We start from the raw sequence: 21,910 nt of genomic DNA, 5'->3' as shown, positions 1-21,910 counted from the left end.
AAGTCTCAACAGGTGATGGCGCTGTAGCCGTTCCTCTAGTCGACCCAGACCAATTCTCTGACTGCCTATTTCTGTTGCAAATCAAAGGACCAGTGTGTCTTGGCGGGGCCTGGAGATACACTGCAGCTTCCTGCCCTCAGAGTATGACACCCCATCTAGTTCTACCCCTCATGCTGTGGACCCCCTTCCCATCCTTCTCAACTACTGAGCTGCGATTTCCCTTCAATGGTAAAGAGAAATTAGTCTCCATCTTGCACAGGGGTTCTTACCAAAGGTCCCTGAACTTAAAAAAAAAATTGGGGGGGGGGGATGACTATTTCAATATAATTGGTATCCTTTGTAATTCTTTGTATTTAAAAGAATTATTATCAGAAGGGACCTTGGGTTTTACCAAGCTGTCAAAGAAGTCCATGACCCCCACACAAAAAAATAAAAACCAACAAAACATTATGAGTTCCTGATCTAAGACATTGTTACTTTAATTTCAAAAGCCCTGGAATGAGAACCACTGGCAAGTTTGGCTTCTTACTTAGACCAAATCTGAGACTTCTTATCAAAACCTCCACTTCATCCTGACTACAAGCTGCCCAGCCCCACTCTAATTGCTAATTGTATGGGGTGGTGGTAGGAAAGGATATAGCATGGAAGGACCTAGCAGGTCCTCTATTCTTCCCTAAAGCAGGCAGGTGCACACTGTACCACCTTACCTACTCAGGGCTCTCACTTCAAAAGTTTCTCCCCCAACCCAGCTCAGAGATACAAACTAGCAATGCTGTTGAACTTGTTACCAGGTTACCAGCTCTAGGTTACCAGGGCCCTTGTTGGACATGGTCCAAGTGTATCTGCACAGATGTTTCAAGGTGCTGACTCCAAGAGCCAGATCCTTGAGATGCTTCTATGTCTCAGCCAAGGGAAGAAACAATAGAAATATCACAGCTAAGTTCACAGAAAAAGGTAAAAGGCACAAGGATATACTCACTTACAGGGGAGACATAAAAACAACTGAAATCCACAGTGACTTCATTCTTTACTCCTTAAATCCCTGAAACAAACCAGTGGCCAGGACATCTAGACTGGAGTTTGCTTAGGATCTAAAATAGGTTTTAATATGAAAGTGTAGGCATTAAACATTGTGTATCACACTTCTAATCCAGCCATTTGACACTATGAGATAATAAAATAGGAAAACTTATTTGGAGGTGGGGAGGTGTCTGTGGTCCCTTTTACCTTTTAGGAAGTCTTATTTCAGGATCCAAGGCACCCCCAACTCAGAAATGGAAGAGCTAACTTATGCCAAACAACAAAGTCTTCTAACAAATGAATGAATTTCTATCTTTGCTCTGGAAGACAAAATGGGGCAAGGTTACTTACAGAACCCTAAACCTATTCTGTCCATCAGCTACATAGAGCATCAGAAAAAGTGATAGGCCTGGAATCAGAAAGATTCCCTGAGTTCCCACCTAGACTCAAAAGTGTGTGACTCTGGGCAAGTCATTTAACCTCTTCTTCAATTTTCCCAGTTGTAAAATAGGGATAATAATACCTTCTTCCCAAGATTATTGTGAGAATAAAATGATGTATTATTTGTAAAACACTTTGCACAGTGATTGAGATATAGTGGATGGTGTTAGTAGTAGTAGTGGTTGTGATGGTGGTAGTGGCAGCAATGGTGGCAGTGGTGGCAGTAGCAGCAGCAGCAGCAGCATACCTTTATGTTAGAGATTGGCATCCTGATCAAGAGATGGATCCTTTAGCTGTTTGACCCCAGACAAGTCTCTTAACCCTAATTACTTAGCCCTTTTGCTCTTCTGTCTTGGAATACATACTTAATATCCATTCTAAGACAAAAGGTGTAGGTGAGAGAGAGAGATCCTAGTCCCAGTTCTGCCAGTTGCCATATGATCCTAGGCAATTGACTCCATTTCTCTGGTCCTCAGTTTCCTCATCTCTGAAATGAGCATAATTACTAATGTTGCATCAATGTTATATGAGATATATAATAAAATAAGAACTGTAAAAAACCTTCAAAGGCAACTTCCCCTCAGCCTCCTCTACTATATGTATTACCAATTTGTCAAGGATCTGTCATTTCATGAGTGTGAAAATTTCTTCTATAACATAGATTACAACCCATCTCTATAATTTTGTAGATTTTAGGGAGGTGTTGAGGTGAAATTATCTGCACATGGTCACACAGCTCATATGTGGCATCTGACTACAGTTCTTCCTGAATCTAAGTCTAGAACTCTATGTTTTATGCTGCCTCTCAAGGAGTCATAAATTTAGAGATGGAAAGGACCTAGAATTCATCTGGTCCAATCTTCTTTTTTTAATGGATAGAGAAACTGAGACCCAAAAAATTTGCATGGTTTTCCTATGGTAACACAGGTTATAGGTTCATTGGTTTGGAGTTAGAGGGGACTATGGAGACCATCTAGGCAAACATCATTGTGCAGATAAGGAAAATGGGGCCCATACTATATGATGTGTTCAAGGTTAAAGTCAAGTTAGAATCTGAACTCAGGCCCTGTGACATCACTCTCTTCATAGCGCTACAGAGACATATGGACACTGAAGTCATAAATACACAAGAAAAATGAAAGATAGAACCATATTAACACAGAAAACACTATTTTTTGCAGCATAGCACAGAAATAATGCTTCTGTCCCAGGGTTGGACTCCTGGAGGGATCACTGGCCTGCAGACTTCCACTTTGAGAAAGGCTTGTTAATGGCAAAGTCACCAGCAACAAAAAGGCTTTAAGTGAAAATATACCACAATTCCCCCTTTGTAATAAGCAGGGATATTCTAACAGTGGTGTTGCATGCAAACTCATACTTCCCTATGCTTTTTTTTTTTTAAGAGTTAAACTAAAGCTCCTTTTTATAATCTGATTCTCTCCATACATACCCCTACCTCCACTTTTCATCATCTCCCCACTCCCTTCACTCACCATTGTGGCCACAGGGTTCATGCTTCCCAAGAGCAGAAGTCTCTTTTGCATCCCTCTCCCCCATCCAGTGGCTGGCACCTGGTCCAGGACTTCTCATCTGGGCATTCAACCCATTTTAACAGATGGCAGTTTTGATTACTGGCTTGGTGCTGGGTGGAGAATAATAATGACATTTTACAGTGTCATCATGCTTTATTGTGTATAACATTTTCTATTTACAACAATGCTTTGATATAGCTAGTTCAAATATTATTTTCCCCATCTTACAGATGAATAAACTGAGTCTCAGAGAGGTTAGCCTTATCCAAAGTTATATAATTAATAAAGTCTGGATCCTGAGATTCGGAAGTTTGGGGTTCAGTACTTTTCCTACTAGTCTCTCAAGAAGGAAGAATGTATCATAGGATCATAAATTTAGATCTGAAAAGGATCTTAGAGGCCATCTGGCCCAAGCCCCTCATTTTATGGATAAGGAAATTGAGACCTTGAGAGAGGTTAAGTAATTCTTTCAAGATCCAATAAGTAACAAAACAAGTGACAAAACTAGGATTTGAACTGAGGTTTTTGGATTCCTTATCAAGCAGTTTCCCCAGTGCCATAGTTACCTTCTAATGGAGTTATTGCTCCATAGTTTGTTTCTCTAAGTTTGAACAAAGGAGAGCAAGTGCTCGGGAAACAGTTCTGGAACAAGTAAAAAAAAAAATAACCATTTAAACATCTATCCATAAAATACCCCAAACTTCCTGTAGTTACTACTAATCCCCATCAAAATTCACCACGTTTTTAATGAGTATAGAAGGTATCACACTACCCTGAAAGTAATACACACAGCTCTTTAGGAACTTCTCCCTCTTCCTCACATCATACATATGCTCTTATTAGTGGAGCATCATATTCACAGGCTTGAGAATTAGAAAGGATCTTAGAGATCTACTCCAGTGTCTTCATTTTACAGAGGAGCAAATTGAAGGAGATCTTGAAGGTAAGGGACTAGCCTGAAGTCAAACAACTTAGATAAGTTATTTCTTCAAGCAAAAACTGAAAGATGGGGTCTCAGATTGTTTTTAGAATATATTTTAGTTGGGCTTTGAACCTTATTTCTCTGACTACAAATCCAGGGTCCCTTTCTCTCAAGTAGAGGTTTAAGAAGCAACTATAGTGACACCTATGTAGCTGCCTGGGTAGTGGTTAGGTTAAAATTGCCCTAAGGAGCTGAAACTCAGCTCAGAAAGGAAAAAGTTTGGTAGCTTTTATAGAGAATATTGAAGAATAAGAAAGATAAGGTTGTATTGGAGACAAAATCTCCGCCTGTGGAAGGAAAAGTTGGGACAAGATCCATCTTCTAATGCTCTGATTGATCTATTACACAGGAGATCTTGCTCAAGACTCTATTTTTTACTTTGGAGGCAAATAGGGTTAAGTGACTTGCCCAGGGTCACCCAGATAATAAGTATCTGAGTTCATATTTGAACCTGGCTCTCCCTGACTCCAAGTCTAGTACTCTATCTACTGCACCACCTCATAGCCACAGGAGATACCCTTAGGAAGACAGGTTCTGTATAGAGAGCAGTAGTAACCAGAGTTACCAGAGAGGTCAGCTTCTCATCTTTTTCTTTTGAGTGGTTTAGAGTAAGTCAAAATAAAATGAGCAGAAACAGATGGGTTGTAACAGATCAAAGCTTTCATTATATTATCTTTGTTCCAACACCTACCCTTTTCCTGAACTTTCCTTTTCTTGTCAAGGACCAGCCATTCTTCCAATCACACAAGTTAGCAACTTTGTTGCCATCTTTGACTCCTCATATTTTCTCACACCATGTATCTAGTCAGTTGTCAAATCTTGCTATTGCTTGCTAGTCCCACAACTCTCACACAGCCACAATTCTAGTTCAAGCCTTTATCGCCTCTCCCCTAGACAATTTCTTATCATTGGTCAGTTGTATGCATCTCTACAGGACCCTGTGGACCATACTGCCCTGGAGGATTTTCTTTGCAAATATACTGGAGTGGTTTGCCATTTCCTTTTTTAGTGGATTAAGGCAAAACATGTTAAGCGACTTATTGGAGGTCACACAACTAATAAATGTCTGAGGACAGATTTGAATTTGGGTCTTCCTGATTCCAGGCCTAGTGTTCTATCCACTGTCATCTAACTTCCTCTTTCTAAAGCCATATAAATGACTATTCTACCTCAAATCTTTCTTCTTTTCAATCCATCCTCCATTCAACTGGGAAAGTGATTTTTCTAAAACTCAGATCTGATCACATCATTCCCCTTCAAAAAATTACAGTGGCTCCTTATTGACTCCAGGAAAAAAAATATCATTTCATCTTTATTGCATCCTTTTTATATTCTTATTTTTGTGTAAGTTTTATACTGTACATAATAATTAGTACAGTATATGTAAGTTATTTCTGTGTAAGTACATATAAAAATGTATTGAGTGGAAGGTTCAACTATTCTTATTCATAAGGGTGTGATCAGAAAAGTTTAGAGATCACTGTTCTTCACCATGTATCTTGTCATTAATAGTAGAGAACTGAACAGTCGTGCCCTGCCATGGAGGCAAAAGTGGTGTTACACTGTGTCCTGGGCAGAGGGGGAGGACAACAAGGCAGCCAGATCATCTTATTCTTAGAGAAGAATAGCATCCTCACCCCACGAGGTCCATCACACACAGAAGAGATAACAGTTAAAGGTCAATATGTGGTGGAAAACTTGTTTCTTTTTCTCCCCCACTCTCCAGGGGAGGAAAAAAAGGGTATGATTCAGATTTTTAGCAGTTATTATATATTTTGTCTTTTCAGATCTAACAGCAACTGGAACAGCATTGAGATACATAGAAAGATCACATTCTTGACCAGAGGAAGAGGACAGCAAGAAGGCAGGGGCCACATCATTTCCTTCCTCTATCATTGCCACCCCAACTTGACATAGAATAGACTACTGTCCTTGCCAAAACAAGATCATTTCTTTCAACAGAATCTATTTGGAGGAAGGGTCAGGGAGGTGATAGAAGGAAGTACAAGGGGGGAAAAAGTATCTGATGGAAAGGCGGTGAGGGTTGGACTGGAATACTTTCCAGGGAGCTCAGCATGTATTCTGGTCCATTGCTAATGGATATCTATGACCTAATGGTTTCCATTCGTTCCCTCAGTCCCTAGGACTCAAGGATTGTATTGAAGATGATTGGTACCCAAGCCAGAAAGATCTACCTGTACACTAAGCGGAATATTGGGAGAAATGAGAAAAGAAAGTTGGTTGTCTCTATTTGGAGACATCCACTGCCAGCTCTCCCTTGGACTTTCAGTGGAGGGGAAGGGATTTCTCTCCCTTTCTTCTCTACCCTCAACCACTAAAGCAATGACAGCAAGAAGATGTGTTTGCCTAGAGGAGGGAGACAATAGATTTAGTGTCCTTAGTTGCCTCTTCTACTTTATATTTCTTTCCCAGAGCACAGATCATAGAAGAATGATCTTGAGAAATGTATGGTGTTAGCCAGCTGGAAGCCCTTGAGTTCCCCAGTCAGTCCTAGAAGTACTTCCTGCAACTAAATCTTTTGCTGAAATGGAAGATGACCACGGGTTGGATCCCTTTGGACTAAAGCACCTTCCTGGCAGGTCTTGTAAAGGAAGGGGAAAAGCATCTATTAAGCACTTACTATTTGCCGAGTAAGAGCAACTACGAGTACAGTGGATAGAATACCATGCCTGGAGTCAGGAAAATATGAGTTCAAATCTAGACACAGAAACTCGTTATCTGTGTGTGACCCTGGGCAAGTCACTTAACCTCTATTTGTTTCTATTCCTCATCTGAAAAATAAGGACACACTGGAGAGGGAAATGGCCAACCACTTCAGTATCTTTGCCAAGTAAATCCCATGGATTTTGTCTTTGGGATCCTGTAGAGTTGGATATGACTGAACAACAGAACAACAACATGTCAAGCACTGTATTAAGTGCCTTAATAATATCTAACATTAGGGGCAGCTAATGGCTCAGAGGTAGAGAGTGAGGCCTGGAGAGGAGAAGTTCTAGGTTCAAATCTGGCCTTAGACACTTCTTAGCTGTATGACTTTGGGCAAGTCATTTGCAAAAGAAAGTTGGCTAACCCTCATCATTCCTTTACCTTGGAAATGATACTTAGTATTGATTTTTAAGACAGAAGGTAAGGGTTTAAAAAAAATAGCGAACATTTATATAGTACTTACTATGTACCAGGTATAGTACCTAAAGGCCATTTCCTTCTCCAGTGTGTCCCCATTTTGTGGAAGAGGAACTGAGGTAAATAGGGGTTTAATGACTCACCCAGAGTCACACATAGATAGTAATTTTCTGAAATTTCTGTGGTTGAATTTGAACTCAGATCTTCCTGACTTCCATGTCAAGAACTTTATAATTATCATCTCATTTGATACTCACAACAACCCTGGGAGGCAGGTTTTATTATTATCTCCATTTTACAGACCGAAAACTGACTTTCCCAGGGTCTCACAGGTAGTAAAGGTCTGAGGTGAGCTTTGAACTCAGGTATATCCTTGACTCTAGGCTCAGCACAAAAGCCACTGTGCCACCCGGGTATCTCTAATTTCCAGTTCTTCTGATAGCATAGATTCAAGGTGAAAATGAAGTATCTAGCTGGCAGTCTTACCAAGCTATCTTTGTCTCTGGGAAAGTATAAACAATGTAATGGGCTATTGTTTTACGTTTTAAGTATTTGTTAAAGCACACTTATAGCTTTTATATTTTAAGTATTTATTTTGTGGTAAAGGCAATCAATAGCTGTACCATATCTATTTTGTATACTGAGTATCTCTTTCAGAGAGAACTTTGTTAATTGCTTTTCAACCCTTACCTTCCATCTTAGAATCAATTGGTTGCAAAGCCAAAGAGCTGGGCAATGGGGGCAAAGTGACTTGCCCAGTTTCACACAGCTGGGAAGTGTCTGAGGTCACATTTGAACCTAGGACCTCCCATCTCTAGGCCTGGCTCTCAATCCACTGAGATACCCAGCTGCCCCCCAGTGTTATATCATTGATGATTATGTTTTACTATACCAAAGCTAAGGAGACTTCCATTTGTTAACTGTTAAATGGGCTTTGAATGTCTCATTTTGTCTTTATTTTATGCTTGACCTGGATTAGGGCTGGCCTAAAACAACAAGCACAGAGCACAACTAGTTCAAAATACCGAATAGGAAAAATAAAGTCCTATTTTTGAGGAATGGTAAAAAAAAAGGCCAGTTTGGAATGTTGTGAGCAGAAGGGAAAATAGCATTATAGGTTGCAAAGGTTGGTTTGGTTCCCGTTGTGAAGGACTTGAGATGCCAACATAGGAATTTATGTTTGTTCCCTAAAAGCAATAGGGAGCCACTGACTTTGGTGAGTAAGAGAGTGACATAAGAGGCACCTGCCTAAGTGGCTCAGTGGATTGTGAGCCAGACTTAGAGATAGGAGGTCATATATTTGAATCTGACTTCAAATACTTTCTAATTGCATGACCCTGAGCAAGTCCCTTTGTCCTCATTGCCTAGCCTTGGGATTCTAAGATGGGAGGTATGGGTTAAAAAAGAGAGAGAGAGCCTGACATGGCCATAATCACTTTGGTAGTTGTTTAAAGGATAGACCGTAGAGCTGAGAAATTTGAAGCATGGACATTAATTAGGAGACTATTATAATAGTGCTGATGAGAACCTGAACTAGGATGGAGGGTATTTGAATGGAGCAAGAGAGATGAATGCCAGAGAAGTTACAGAAGTCATGATTACACTATTTGTCAACTTATTAGATGTTGTTCATCTTTGATTTTGAAGAGGATCAGTAACATCACAGGGTGATGTCTTTACTAGAGCATGAATTGGATTTAAGTGAAGCAGAGCTGTCCAAAGTCTTCAGCATCAATTTCTCTTCCAAAAACATCAAGACAAAAGTGGCAAGAGAAGAGTCAAGATGACAGGCAAAGGCCTGGAATGCAGTGGATGATCTTGGTATCTTCAATTTCTGATCAAGGTCTAAGCACTCCATAGCATCTGTTTCAGCCACATTCATGGCCATTGGAACAAATTGTTCTCTCCCACCAGTTCCTCTGGGGGAAATCTTTACATGGTAGGGGTAGGCATTTCCCTAACTCATCAATGGGTTTGAGAGCTGTTGGCTACCCTCAACTTGGTTTAGCTTGTCTTCTGAGATGGTTTTACTGGAGTGTGGCTGCTGCACTTCTAGGAGCCATTAGGTGGGAATTGAGTGACAGAAAGACACCGAAGGTGTCTAAGCATCTGAATGGGGCTCAGTAAGCCCTTATACCAGAGGAGCTAGTCCTCCCTGAACACTCCAACTTATTAGATATGTGGTTGCGTTAGAGAGAAAAAATTGAAGATGACACTTGGGATGCAACCCTGGATGACTAGAAGCATGATGATGCCATCAATACACACACACACACACACACACTGCCATCCAATGGCCGACATTGGCCTCCTTACTGTTCCTCAAACAAGAATGTTTTTCTCTTCCAGATTTTTTTTTTAATTTTTACCTTCCATCTTAGAATCAATACTGTGTATTGATTCCAAGGCAATGGGAGCTAAATGATTTTCCCAGGGGTCACACAGCTAGGAAATGTCTGAGTTCAGATTTGAACCCCAAACCTCTCATCTCTAGGCCAGGCTCTCACTCTACTGAGCTACCTTGCTTCCCTTCCAAGAATCTTCACTTGCTCTCCTCCTATGTCTGAAATTCTTTCCCAGCCCATTTCCACCTCCTCAATTCTCGGGTTTCCTTCAAATCTTAGCTAAAATCCCACTTTTTATAAGAAGTCTCTCCTAAGGGGCAGCTAGGTGGCTCAGTGGAGTGAAATCCAGGCCTAGAGGCAGAAAGAAGGTCCTGGGTTCAAATTTGACCTCAGACACTTCTTAGCTGCGTGGCCTTGGGCAAGTCACTTGACCCCCATTGCCTAGCCTTATTGCTCTTCTGCCTTGGAACCAATACACAATATTAATTCTAAGATGGAAGGTAAGAGTTTTTAATTAAAAAAAAAAAAAGCCTTTCCTGGTCCTCCTCAATCTTATTGCCTTCTCTCTGAGAATACCTCCAAATGAGTTTGTATATAATTTATTTGTACATAGTTGTTTGCATGTCTCCTGGAGAGCTGCTAGAGGCAACTAGTACTCTGGGCTTAGAGTCAGGAAGACCTGCATTCAAGTCTAATATTTTAGATAAGGCGAAAGGACCTATCTGTTCCAAAATGTTTGTGGTAGCTCTTTTTGTAGTGGCAAAGAATTGGAAACTGAGGGGTGTCCATCACATGGGGGACAAATGAACAATTTGTAGTACATGGTTGTCGGGGGATAATGTTCCACAAAAAAGGATGAACAGAATGAATTCAGAAAAACTTGGGAAGATGTATATGAACTGATGCAAAGTGAAGTGAGCAAAACCAGGAGAATAGTGTATATAGTAACTGAAATATTATATGATGATCAACTGTGAAGGATTAAAGTATTATTAGCAAAATAAGTCTCCAAGATAACCACAAGGGGCCTATGATGAAAATGCTATCCAAAGCTAAAGAAGGACTTGTTGGAATCTGACTACAGATCAAAGCCTGCCATCTTCCACTTTATTTCCTTCATGAGCTTTTTTATTGTATGCATGATATGTATCTTCTATCATGACATGAGCAATATGGAAGTATGTATTGCCTGAAAGCACTGGTATGACCTATATCAGATTTTTACCTCCTCAGGGAGGAATACAGTGAAGGGAGGGAGGAAGAAAATTTGAATCCCAAAATGTCAGAAAAGAATTGTCAAAAAAAGTTTCTATATATAACTGAAAAAATAAATTAGTTTAAAAATTTTTTAATCATTCCTTAGACACTGGACAAGTCATTTAACATTTGTTTGCCTCAGTTTCCCAAACTATAAAATGAGGATGACAATCTTGTGGATTTAATGTAAAGATAATTTAAAATAATATTTGTAAGAAAAAAGTTCCTATAAGAGTACCTGGCACATTGTGGGTGTTTGATAAATACTAGTTGATTAATGTGAGAAGAGAAATATCTTAAGGGAATATTATAAAACTAGATAGAATTTTTTTATAATGCCAGAACTAAGAGGAGTGGGGAATATTTGTAGGAGGGGATAAATGCAAAGATACAGATACAAGGATTAGCTAGGATAAAAAGAACTCTCTCTTAAATAGGGACTGAAATATGAAATGATGTCAGTGACCTATAAGAAGATGATCTCTATTTTCCAAGTAAATATTCTTTTGTTTTGTAAAAACTAACCTGACTTTTAAGTAAAATATATAGGGCCCCTAAGATAGTAGGAATACTATTGATTGGGGCTGCAGTCAACAGCAGAGACTAGACACCTCTATACCTTTTTAAGGGAACTGGAGAACCCCAGGGAGTGAAACATAATAAAGGAATTGTATAGTTCTTCATGGTCATGAAAATGGAACACATGGGTGAATGCAAGATCAATGGTGCAATCTTCCCTGTGTTCAACTGAGATGGAATAGAAAGTCATGGGTCATTTTAATCAATGGGACTTCAAAAGGAAAATATCCCTGGTCTCAGATGACTTCTGTTTAGCAAAAGTGCCTTAGAACAAAGACCTTCATCTTAATGAATGTGATTTCTACCTGAGGAAACTGGCAACTAATTGTCACAAAACTCTAGGCTTAAATAATCAATATTCTCCCTCTCCGTCTTTCTCTCCTTCCCTCTCTTCTTTCTTCCCTTCTCTTTCCTTTCCCCCTTCCCTTCTCCCTCTCCCTTTCTCTCTCCCACTCCTTTCCTCCTCTTCCCTTTTCCATCTGTCTCCATCTCCCTGTCTCCAGGAAAAATATCCACCAAGCATAGTATTGATGGTATGGTCACTTCTCTTTTTAAATGTTATTTGCTAATTTTTCATATTCATTCTCTCATCACAGGTTCTAAATCATCAAAGGATATGTTCTAATATTTCTCATTAACAACCAAAATTACAACATTGTTTCTCATTAATTAATCAATTAACTGTGAGCTCACACTCCTAATTCACTAAATATTATTTATCAAATAAACCAGTCCCTTTGCCATACATTTTGATTCAATTAATCTCCTCAGCTTAAATAAACTAGATACATAATTTAGCAGTGTAACAATAAAGCAAATACATAAATAATTATTTACAATGTATTAGTTAAAGAAGACATGCATCTGACTATAACTATTACTGCTTACTTATCGGTTCTGGAAAGACAGCCCCACCATTCAGCTCTGCAATTAAAGTCTCTTCTCAAGAACTATGACTAGATTAGCTATTCTTAGCAATGCAATGATCCAAGACAATTCCAAAGGACTTATGATGAAAAATGCTATTTACATCCAAAGGAAGAACTTATGAAGGCTGAATGACTATCAAAGCATGCTTTTAAATTTTTTATTTTTCTTGGAGTTTTTTTGGCTATGTTTTCTTTCAGAATATGGCTAACATAGAACTATGTCTTATATGACTACACATATCTAATCTATTTAAATTTTTTACCTTCTCAAGTAAGAGGGAGGAGAAGGAAAGAACTTAGAACTCAATTTAAAAAAATGAATGTTGTTTTGTTTTTTATATGTAAAACTAGAAAAAATAAAGTCTAAAAATTCCCCTTCCAAATTGTCATTACATTGTTTCTTTTGTAAGATAAGGGTTAAAACAATTCTCTCAGGAAAGATGTTTTTTGATTCTTTCTTTATGCTCTCAGAATATCTCTTTGGTCATTGTAGCTAACAGTTTCTCCAGAATGGCAATTTGTCCCTCATTCCCTAAGAGTCCAATCAATGTGTCTTAAATATTCAGCAACATTTTCAATAATCTTGGTGGGAAAAACTATTGAAACTAGTGTACATTCAAAAGAAAAAGAAAAGGAAAGCATAGAAGAGACATCATAGGAATGTGGTTAAATACGTCCTTTGAAAATTGGATTGCCCATATGACCTTATTTCCTTTTGCCCGAATCTTCCAATTTTCCAAGTATCTTTTATTCTGAGCATGTCAGAGACTATCTCCAGAAGTCAATGGATGTGTGTCTGGGACTTCATGTGGCAAAAATCTAGAATTGGAAGAGACCTTAAAGATAATTTATTCTAACTCCCTCAAGTCACCTATTTTTCCTATAGGAATGGTAAGCTCATTCCACTTTGGGGAAGTTTTCTACTTGCTTCCCAGTCTTCCTAGTGTGTGAGGGAAAGAAATTTAAAAGGCAGAAGAAAATAGAGCAGGCTAGCCATAAATATGAACATTGGAACAGAATGCTGGATAATCCTGTGATAAAGAGTCAGATGCTCTAGAGAAAATGGGGGTACAGTTAAAAGACAACTGGAGGCAGTTTGTTTTCATAATAAAAGCCATTTAATTCCAACAATGCAGGGAGTTATACAAATCCACTCAGTTGAGTGAATGAGTGGCTTGATTTATGCTAGAAACATTCAATTTCCTAGACTTGTGAGAAGGTATACTATCAGCAGTGGATAGTAGAGGCTATTATAAACAAACATGGAATGTAAAAGGAAGGAGAATATTGTCAGGAACAATGTACTTTATAGTAGTTTTGATAAAACCTCCTTCCTTCCTTCCTTCCTTCCTTCCTCTTCCTTCCTCTTCCTTCCTTCCTTCCTTCCTTCCTTCCTTCCTTCCTTCCTTCCTTCCTTCCTTCCTTCCTTCCTTCCTTCCTTCCTTCCTTCCTTCCTTCCTCCTTTCCTCCCTTCCTTCCTTCCTCCCTTCCTCCCTTCCTTCCTTCCTTCCTTCTGAAAATTATCATGCTTGGCTCTTAACAACATAGATCTGCTAGGATATGTTCCTAATACAGAAACTGCCCTTTGGTAGGTGTATCTATAATTGAATTAGCCAGATGTGCCCCACCAAGTGGAATAATAATAGATCACATTTCTAGAGCACTTTACATTTACAAAGCACTTGTCCTCACAACAATTCTATGAGGTAGCTGGTGTAGGTATTATTTCCCCTATTTTATAGATGAGGAAATTGATACTTTGAGAGGTCAAATGACTTGCTCAGATCTTTTGATTTCAAAATCCACGTGCTTTCCTTTACATTTTGCTATTTCTTGGCCATTGGCTCTGACTTGAGCAATAGCTTGCTCCATTATTAATTATAATATAACTTTTTATTGCTTATTATTACTCAATTATTTATTTGTGCAAATGAGAGCCAGATGCAGAATTTTAGGTCCATCATTTTACAAATAAGGAAACAGAGGTAAAAACGATATACCCAATGTTCACCTAGCTAGAACCAGAATTGTGTACTCCCGATTCCCCAGTTCAGTGGTCTTTCAATTACATTGTGCTCTCTTTCCTGTTAAGCTGTATTTTTTCTTTCTCGTTATTAAGGTATAGTTCTCAAATATAGTACTCTTGGTGAGGTCTAATCAGGGCAAAATATAGAGAGCCCTAATTGATATATGAACTTATAAAGGCCATCGTACCAGAAGGTACACCTCTCAGTGAAAGGACCTTTTTACACCAGAAAGGTAGTTTATTCTGGAATGGAATTTTTCATGTGAAGAAAGGAAAACTATATAGCCTGATGCTCTCTGCCAGTACTTTAAAGTGACACCAGATTGACCTTTCAAAAACACTTTTCATGTAATTTCTCTGCATAGATATCTTTGATGGTTTCCCATTGCTTACAGGGTAAAGGTGAAACTCTCAAATAGAAGGCAATACTCTACACAGTCTGGCCCCACCTTGCATATGCAATCATATGTATCATTACTCCTTTATAATAATAAATAACATTTATATAGTTCTTAATAGGTGCCAAAATTAGGCTAAGTCCTTTATAATTATTACCTTATTGGATCCTCACAACAACCCTGAGAGATATTACCCCTATCTGAGGAAATAGAGATTAAGTGATAATAGCTGACATTTACATATATGCTTACTCTGTGCCAGGCATTGTAGGAAATGTTTTATAATTATTTTTCATTTTTCATATTTTCACATTTCACAACAACCCTATCAGGTAGGTGCTTTTATTATCTTCATTTTCCAAATGAGGAAACTAAAAGAAACAAGTTAAATGACCTACTCAAAGTCACACAACTTAGTAAATGTCTAAGGGCAAATTTGAACTCAGATCTTCCCTAAATCCTAAACCTGCTCCTATATCCACTGTGCCACTGTAGCTACCTTAAAGAAACTCTGCTTTATCTAGAAGATCCTTCTTTAAAAACTGTAGAGAGCTACATGAACTGATACAGAATGAAATCAGCAGAACCGAGAGAACATTTTACACAGTAACAGCAATATTGTACAATGATCAACTGTGAAAGACTACTCTCAGCAACACAATGATTCAGGACAGTTCTGAAAGACTTATGACAGACAAAGAATGCTATCCAGCTCCAGAGAAAGAACGTGTAGAATTGGATGTAGATTAAAGCATACTATCCTTTACATTATTGTATTTATGGCTTTATTTGGGGTATTGATTTTATTTGAATGTGCTCTTACAATAATAACCAACATGGAAGTATGTTTTGCATGATAATACATGTATGACCCAGATCAAATTGCTTACCACCTTTGAGAGTAGGTAGGGAAGGGAGGAAAGGAGGTAGTTTTGGAAAATATTTGTTGAAAAATGTTATTGTAATTAGGAAAATAAAATGTCTTTAAATAAAAAAAGATGAGCTTTCCTACCCCAAAATGTGCCTTGCTCCATTTCTGAATTTAAGAAAGAAAAACATGCTGTTCACCATGTTTAGAATGCCCTTTATTTGAATAGTAGACAGTAGTTAGCAGAGAATTAGAAACTGAAAGGCTGCTTGTGAATTGAGAAATGAATGAACAGGGCATGGCATACAAATGTGTTAGAATACATTTGTGCTAAAAGAAATGATGAAGGGGATGGTTTCAGAGAAACCTACAAAGACCTTTATGAACTGACACAGAGTGAAGTAAGGAGAGCCAGGAGAACAATTTATAAAATAATATCAATATGGTAAGGACAGACAACTCTGAAAGTCTTAAGAATAACCAACCTACCTTTGGACAAAGAGGTGATTAACTCAGAAAGCAGACTGAGACATGTTTTTTATGTACATTGCCAATGGGAGAATTTGTTTTGCTTGATTTTACATGTTTATGGTATAGGTTTTATTTTTTCTTCTTTCTTAATAGAGGTGTAAAGAGTTAGGAGAGAAAGAAGGTAGATTTTCATTTGTTGAAAAATCTTTCAAGAAAAACACAATATAATCTGTAGGAACCCAGATGTGTGACTTGTAATCCTATATGTTCCATCAATAAAATACATGGTCAAGGGCAGCTGGATGGCTCAGTGGACAGAGAACTGGGTCGTGGGTTCAAACCTAACCTCAGATACCTCCTTCCTATGCGACTCATTTAACTGCAATTGCTTAGCCCTTCTACTCTTTTGTCTTGGAACCAATATTTAATATTGATTCTGACTAAAGTTAAGTGTTTAAAAAAATATATGTCTAGAGAAAGAGAGAGCATGAGACAAGGATTCAGCAATCTTGTTGCTACTCCATTACTGACTATTTATTGACTAGCTAGGCACAATCAAGTCGATCATTCAATAAGTATTTATTTAGTGCCTACTATGTTCCAGGAACTATGTTCCAGTGTAGTCGAGGCATTGCCGTAAAGGCAGGGCCGTAAAGGCAGAGCCGTAAGGGTTAAAGCCTCCTCTTCTCCCTGCTTGGGCTGCCTAGTCAAGGTCATGGGCTGAACTGTGTATGACTTGCCCAGCTGCATGCTCAAGGTTGGAATAGTCAACAGAGGGAGGATTGATAAGGTTTGTGAGAAATTGTGAGAGACTGTGGGAAAGTTGCTTCTCTATCTTTGTTTGGAATCCTCTTGGTTCTTCCTGGTGCCTGGAAGGTAACATCATGAATTCCTATGAATCTGCCCAATTATTGGTTCCTGTTGGTGCTGGGCTGTAACGTCATACATTCCTGTGGTTTTTTCCTTTATATGCTTTGTGTAAATCCAATAAACTTTGTCGCTATCCATTTTCATATAGCGTCCATTCATTATTCTTCATTTCGTTACCCCAAGTAAGGTCACACAGGGCTGGCCAACCCTGGAGCTGAGCCTTACATTCCAGGATACAAAAATAGGCAAAAAGTCATCTCCACCCTCAAAGTGCTCACAATCTAAAGGGGTGAAATGCAAAAAAAAAAAAAGGTCAAATGAGTTATATTTAGGGTAAATAAGAAATAATCAAGAGAGGGAAGGCATTAAGACTAAGAGGGACTGAGAAGGGGTTCCTATAGAAGACAGGATTTTAGTTGGGATTTACAGAAGCCAACAAAGCTAGTCAGCAGAGATGAGGGACTTGTGAAAGAGAATTCTTTACTCTATCGTCTATCCTGAGTGAGCTCTAACTTAAGTACCTCACTAGATTGTGAAGACAGGATTAATTCTCCTTTGTCTACCTTTTTGTTTAAATCAACATTAGCTGGAACTAGGTGGAGCAATCACTTAGTAAATTCACACCCTCAGATAGTCAAGCCAGGATGAGTATTCACCTCTCCAGAACATGAGAACTTAACCTTCAGAAGGTGAGAATTCCCACAGACACTGCCCCTTGGGCAGTGCCAGACAATTTGAAAACTGTGATTGGCCCCTGAGAAGAGGAGCAAGGACAAGAAGTCACCATGAAAGCAAGCCCTGAACTCCCTCAGAGGGAGATTGTCTTTGAGACAGTAGTCTGAAGAGACTGTCTTCTGGAGGTAGTCTTCTGCCTGGGGAGAGTCTCTGAGGGAGCTTTGATGGAGACTGTAGCTTGGGTAGTGGGTTTGGAACTCAGCTTTGACTTAGACTCTGACTCCTAGACTACTTCACTGGGTGAGCAAAAGGTTGACTCCTTTCCTAGTTTCCTAAGAGACTAGCTTTCATCTTGGAGGAGGCCATGTGGTTACTCATCACCAGCCTTCCTGGTTGAGAACTAACTAATCTCTGTCTGTATCAAGCAGACCCAGAGTAAACATTTAGGTTGATAGGATAGACAACCTCTCTAATCTCTTCACATTTCTCTACCTTATTGTTTCCTCTCTGTTTTGTAAATATTTACAAATAAATTTCTGACTCAAGATATAATAAATATTGGTGACCACATAATTTCATAAAATTATTGTCCAATCATTAATTTTCACCTTTACAGAGTGCATACCAGGCATGGGGAGTAACAAAAAAAAATTCCTAGAATTGGGAGATGAAGTACCTTGTTCTTGTAAAAGCAAGGAGGTCAGTGTCATTGGATTGAAAAGTATGTGGCTGGGAGTAAATTGTAAGAAGACCCATACAGGTAGGAGAGTAGGTTATGAAAAGCTTTGAATGCCATCAAGAGGATTTTATATTTGATCCTGGTGTCGATAGGGATTCACTGTAGTTTATTGAGTGAGTGGGGGAGAAGTGATATGGTTGAACCTATATATAGTTGAGTGCACAGCAGAATGGAATGGGCAGAGATTTGAATACAAGCAGGTTATTGTAATTGTCTAGACACTAACTGATAAGAGATCATACAAGAATGGTAGTGTCAGGAGAGAAAGAGTTATATTTGAGAGATATTGTGATCAATAGGTCTTCACAACAGATTGTGTATGGGCAAGAGATAGTGAGGGACTGAGGATGACCCCTAGGTTTAGAGCCTGAGGAACTAGGAGAATTGTGTTTCCTTTGACAGTAAAAAGAAAGGAGGTGGAGGGGGCATCAGGGCAAAGTTTAAGGGAAAAGATGATGAATTTGGTTTTAGATATGAAGAATTACAGATGTTTATTGGTCATCCAGTTTGAGATGACTGCAAGGCAGTTAAAGATGCAAAACTGGAAGTTCACAGAGAGTTTGGGGCAGGATAGATAGATTTGAGAATCATCAGCAGAGATGATAATTTAATAAATAGGAGGTAATGAGATCACCAGGTGAAGTAGTATAGAGTAAGAAGGTCAGAGAGTACCAGACAGAACCCTATAGGCCACCTAAGGATCATAGGGCATGATATAAATGAAGTTCCAGCAAAGGAGATTGGGAAAGAGCAGTCAGATATGTTGTAGGAGAACCAGGAGAGAATGGGACCTCAAAATACCAGAAAGAGGAGAAATACCAAGGAAGAGAGGGTACTCAACAGTTTCAAATGCTGCTGAGAGGATGAAGTTTTTAGTGGAGGGTCAACATAGAAGGCCCTTAGTTTGGGAGCAGGAGTTGGGAAGGAGAGAAAAATTGTGAACCATGTACCAAACTCATTGAGGCAGTTAATGACGTGGACATGGGAGCATCTGTAAATAAATCCTATCAGGATTTTAATTGGGTACTAGAGATAAAAAGCATGAAACTCAAAGGAGGAGAACCAACTAAATGATGAAGATAGGGAGAGAACCCAGAAGGTGCCATGGGGAACAAGGACTATTCTAACTTCCCCTACACCAACCAGTGAGCTAAGGGAAATGAATGAAAGTGAAGCCAGGACTGTACTGGAAAGGGTGGCCAGAGAGACTCATCAGAGAGGAACATGGTTTTAGTTAATAGCTAAAAGATGGAAGGAGGAGGAGTGGACAAGATTTAGGATGAAGGAAAGTTTATTATTATTTATTATTATTTATGTCTTATAACAGGCATTCTAGATGGCACAATGGAAGGGAAGAGTGATGGAACTTTGGGATGAGAAAGCTGAGGGGGATGAGAATAAGGATTCAGATGGTGAGAAATAGGGAGTGAAGTTTGGATGATGACCTACAGAAATTCAAAATCATTGATTTGACTAGGTATGACCAAGTGTAGAAACATTTATCATTAAGTGGGAAGGCATCACTCCTCTTCTCAATGGAGGCTGGAAATCAGGCTGGAGGCAAGTGCAATACTAGATGGAAAATAAATAAATAAATTAATTAATTAAATTAAAAAAATACTAGATGGAAGGCATTGGACAGCTGGTCAGATGGGAGATTCCTTTTTATTACTTTTCTTCTCTTCAAAACCTGAAGATTATGCAGAAAATAGTGCAGCAGAGAATGGAAGCTGAACCTAAATTGCAGAAGGAAGTCCCCCTCTCCACCTCCTTGAATCTTTTTTCAAGGGAGGAAGATGGAAGGCCTGAGATCAAAGAGAAGGTTGCTCTTCTTTGAACTAGAAGTTCTCCATATTGATCCCTGCCCTCCTTTGGGAAAAAGAGTGGTGACCTCTCACTTAATGAATCCAGATGAAAGTCTTCAAGGCCTTGCCCCTTACCTTCTTCCCTCAGGAGTCATAAACAGCAGGAGATGGAAGGCATATGGTCAGAGGAATATCAGTGGATAGAATGCCAACTGTGCAAGCAAGAAGACTTGAATTCAGATCTAGCCTCTCATTTGAGCTCTGTAGCTTGGGATACATTTAACTTGTCTGCCTCCATTTTCTCATTTGTAAAATGAGGCTAATAATAACACCTACCCCCAAAAGTTATTGTAAGGCTCAAAGAGGAGATTATATATTATATCCTTATTTTCTATCTTAGAATCAATACTATGCATTGTTTCCAAGTGGTAAGGGCTAGGCATTGGGGGTTAAGTGACTTGCCCAGAGTCACTTAGCTAGGAAGTGTCTAAAGTCAATTTTGAACCCAAGACCTCTCATCTCTAGACCTGGCTCTCAATCCACTAAGCCCTAAGCTGCCCATTTGGAAAGCTCTTTGGGGACCTAAAGTACTATATAAATATTAGTTATTGCCATTCTCTGAGTTCTTTCTCTGAGATTTTCTGAGTTATTTCTCAAATATAAAATGAGAATAATCATATTTTCCCTGTCTAGTTCATAAGGTTGTCCTGGAGAACAAATGAAACCACGTAGACGGAAGACCTTCCTAAGTTTCAAAGTGCTGTATCAAGGTAAGGTGTTACTGCTTCCTCTTTCCTCTGCCTCCCTAAATCCTACCCAGGCTTCCGAATGCAGTTCAAGTCTGAAATGGAGAGTCCCACTCTTGCCTTACCTGAATATTTTAATCCAGATTGATTGTTTTGTCCACTATACCATTCATTTTAGCACCGACTCACAGATTCTCCTGTATCATTCCTTAACTGTTACCTAGCTGCCTAGTATTTGATCTCCCAAGGAGATTATAAACTCTTGGAGACCAGATACCTTCTCTTTCTTCTTTCTCCCCTCTAGTGGTGTTCTGCACATATTTGGTGCTGGAGTCTTAATGAATAAAGATGATGCTGGGATCCACTCTGTGAAGAACTTTTCCTTTGAGTTATTTCACCCCTAGTAAGAATAACAATGGACATTTTTACAATCCTTTAAAGTTTTCAAAGTACTTAGCACAAGTCCGTAGTGCTTGGCAAATACTATTTCCTTTGATCCTCACAATAACCCTGGGAGGCAGGTGCTAATGATTCTCTCCATTTTCTAGATTAGGAAAGTGGAGGCCAACAGAGGTGAAAGTGACTTGCCCAGGGTCACACTTAAAAAAAAATCATACGGATGGTTTTCCTAATATTAAACCATCCCTGCATTCCTCCTATAAATCCCACCTGATCATAGTGAATGACCCTCCTGATCACTTGCTGGAGTCTTTTTGCTAGTATTCTATTTAAGATTTTTGCATCTATGTTTATTAAGGAGATGGGTCAGAGTCACACATTTAATAAGGGTCCCAGATAGGATTTTGGCCCAGGGCTTCCTTACTCCAAGAGCAGCACTCTAGTATAATACGCTGAGTCTTATTGGATGGTCCTGAATGGAGCTTCCCTACCCTTATTCCTCTGCCACCCCCCACTCTCATCCCATTACAAATAGCACCTTTGGAAGAAGGAAGGTTGCAGTTTGAGTGCAAAGCTCTCTACTGTAGCCGACAGACAATTTTGCAAAAGCCTATTTATGTCAAGACAAGTTGAACAAATATGTCTCTCTTGGTTTCAGGCATGCTGGGGCATCTGCTTGAACCT

The 21,910-nt window shown here is 39.1% G+C and overlaps 1 pseudogene; it reads left to right on the top strand.

Moving 5' to 3' along the window:
- Positions 1–21,910, top strand: part of LOC130456917 (NAD-dependent protein deacetylase sirtuin-3, mitochondrial-like) — a 50,862-nt pseudogene that overhangs the window by 670 nt on the left and 28,282 nt on the right.

Source organism: Monodelphis domestica, chromosome 2 (assembly GCF_027887165.1).
Source record: "Monodelphis domestica isolate mMonDom1 chromosome 2, mMonDom1.pri, whole genome shotgun sequence".
Taxonomy (NCBI): domain Eukaryota; kingdom Metazoa; phylum Chordata; class Mammalia; order Didelphimorphia; family Didelphidae; genus Monodelphis; species Monodelphis domestica.
Note: the sequence above shows the minus strand (reverse complement) of the source record. Positions and strands in the feature narration are given on the sequence as shown.